Below are 2,817 nucleotides of genomic sequence, written 5' to 3' on the forward strand. Positions count from 1 at the left end.
AAACAAAAAAAAATCCTCTACTGATATGAGCCATATATTGCTGTTCACTGATTGCTGGATCTAAACGAGCAAAACGATAACGGGAAACTGTTCCACAGAGCATGACAACTAATTTGAGTGGTAATAATGAATATTTAATGATCCTCCTTTCAAGCATGAACATATAACTTTTCATGTATGCCTTACTAAAATTATAGTCATTTATCTAAAAATTATTGCTGCAACAGAAATAATAACCAAGAACTATAGATTTTAGCCAACTCAGAACACGGCATAAATATTTGTATGAACACAGGCAGAAAGCTACACGAGGCTCTTACCTCCTATTGTAAGTCAAAGCAAGTCTCTCTGCGAAGTAGGGAACTTGTGTAATTGGAGATTTAAAACCAGATATGAAAAGCTAACATTTCTAGCAATAAATAAGCATAATGGCCAAGGTCATTTTCACTCCTCACTAGCTTACAATTTCTAAACAAAAATTACATGTATGTAAATTGTGGGGTAAGATATTTACAATGTGCTACTTACATTAGGGGGACAATGTAAAATTATCGGTAAGGGAAGGTTTTTTTTGTACCCTAAATTTCATTTTTGAAATGTGGGTAGTTTCCCCAGTATGTCCTCTATCAGAAACTATAATGTTAACTGGGATAAAGAGAAACCTAGAAAATGCATGACGCATTTAAAAATGGGCCTTGTTCACGGACAGAAAACATGTTTAATCAAACTTCCAAATAGTGTTCCATTTCCGGAATCTCCCTAAGATTGGAGCAATTTCCTGTCTGTTACAGAGAAACACATCTTCCTCCCAGGCTGGCTAGGCTTTCTTTCGTTCTTCCAGGGTAGCTGAAATGCAGGACCCTTGCAATTGCAACTATGCAATTCTACAGCAAATCCTTACTTCATAAAGTTGTTTTAAGGTGTGTTCTTTTAATTTCAAAAGAAGGATGCTAATTTTATTTCTTGCCTGCTTTGTCTAAGCTGAAGGGGTAAGGGAAAGTCATTGCTGGTTTTTGGGCTAAGGGGTGGGGGAGTGTATTCTTTTAAAAATTCAAGGAGAAAAAGCTGGATAACACGGAGAAGAGCAAGAAAGTATGTGAACCCTCTTTATCAGAAATTCGGTGTGCAGCTGTACAAAGGAGGCTAAGGCAGGAGGGTGGATAGTTCAAGGCTAGCCTTGCCTACATGGTGACATCCTGTAGCAAGACAGAAAAAGAAAACAAGAGTGGGGAGGAACAAAAGGAGGGAGAGGGGGAGGAAGGAAGGAAGGAAAGAGGGAGGAGGAGATCAGTGTCCAGTTGAGTGGTGCACCTTCTAGGTACCAAGTTCACCAACACGATTCTGCCTCCTCGGGACTGCAGCTTTACAGGCCAAACAAATGCAGGGTGTGTTATGTGTGGCATCTTCTCCAACCATGGACATACTGGCTGAACACATTTCTCACAGAGCAGGTGTTCTTAGCTAAAGCCAGGACAAGAACAAATGAGAAAAGGAACTACATCTGCCCTTTGTAGCATGTCAAGTGCCACAGAAATGCAGGCTGGTGGTGTTCCCCCGGTGGTCTGAGTCTTCGCCTCCTGGTCCCAGCAGCTTCGCTGGCGCTTATACACACATGGCCCCTTATCTTTCCTGGGTTCTTCGGTTCTAGGCTTCCTCTAATGGGCAATATTAAGGAATGCATGTGGTGAATTGTCTTAGTAGGCTCATTTTGCTTTACTACATGCTGTGTTGCTATGTTACTGTCTAGAGAACACGTTAACAAATACTGCCAAGTCCGTGTACTGGTTTCCCTTACTCTGTTGTGTGGCTCTTTCATCTCTAGCCCTTATACCCTGCACACCAAGCTGCTGAGGAAATGCAAACCCAATTCCTCAGCACTGGGGGGTTCTGAGCAAATGGAGAACATGGCAGCCATGTGCAAGAATGAAAGACACCAGGTACCACCAGGGGGATAATTAGGGAATGAGAAAACGTGTTTTATTCAGGGACTGGGGGCGGGTGGGGGGATGTGGCTCCACTCTGGACAATGCAATGGGAGGCATATACAGAGCAGTTCTAATATTATGCTCCAACGACAGTCATGTATTAGAGTTGGTGGGGAAAAAAAGGAATGTAGGCACCCAGACTGAAGACCTGGAACGGAATGTGCTAGATTGTCCTCTTGTCCGAAAAGCTGTGTGGAGAGCCAAGGCAAAGCCTCTTCTTCCTCGTTGGTCTGTAGGGTCCACCGCTGTGGGGTCCTCTGCAGGCCACGGGGTGGTGACTAATTGCCCCGTAAATCACCCAGCACCACAGTGCTACTCGCTTTATTTTTCTGACAGTAATTTAGTGCCTGCTCTTTCCCACACTTGTCATTCCATGTTTTTCCTCACATTAGAAGCCTGTGGAAAAAGGACAGTAATTAACGGTGCAATACATACTCATGGAAGCCTCTTCATCATATTGTGATAATTGTGCTCGGTGTCTGTCAAGAGAACCTCTTGCTTTCCAAGCCTCATGCAACTCTATTTGTCAACTCAGAACCAAGGACACCATTTGGGCTGGCACAGAGCTGCCTCTATTTGTCCAAAGAGAAGGTCATTTATAACTTTAGGCAATGGGTCTACATTTTTTTTTAAGCTGGATCCACTCAGGAAGATGTAACTCAGGATAAAGATACACCTGGATACTCCATTATTGGCAGGTTCTGAGGAGTGTTGAGATGTAGAAAGAGAAGATAAGCATTCTGAGATGTGCCAGAGCTCCCTCCAAACTTCTCAGGCTGGCTAGATTAAAAAGAAAGCCCCCTCACCCACTGCCCCTCCTTTTTTAATGCCA

General features: G+C 43.2%; 1 long non-coding RNA gene across 1 annotated transcript in view; it reads right to left on the bottom strand.

The window, feature by feature from the left end:
* Positions 1-1,955: 1,955 nt before the first annotated feature.
* LOC138817215 (uncharacterized) overlaps positions 1,956-2,817 on the bottom strand; it is a 17,748-nt gene continuing 16,886 nt past the window's right edge. Inside the window, exon 2 of the long non-coding RNA XR_011368780.1 lies at positions 1,956-2,381. This is a non-coding gene — a long non-coding RNA (uncharacterized lncRNA). The remainder of the gene's footprint in view (positions 2,382-2,817) is intronic.

This window comes from Dipodomys merriami, unplaced genomic scaffold (genome assembly GCF_024711535.1).
Source record: "Dipodomys merriami isolate MVZ:Mamm:240054 unplaced genomic scaffold, mDipMer1.0.p SCAF_7, whole genome shotgun sequence".
NCBI classification, from domain to species: domain Eukaryota; kingdom Metazoa; phylum Chordata; class Mammalia; order Rodentia; family Heteromyidae; genus Dipodomys; species Dipodomys merriami.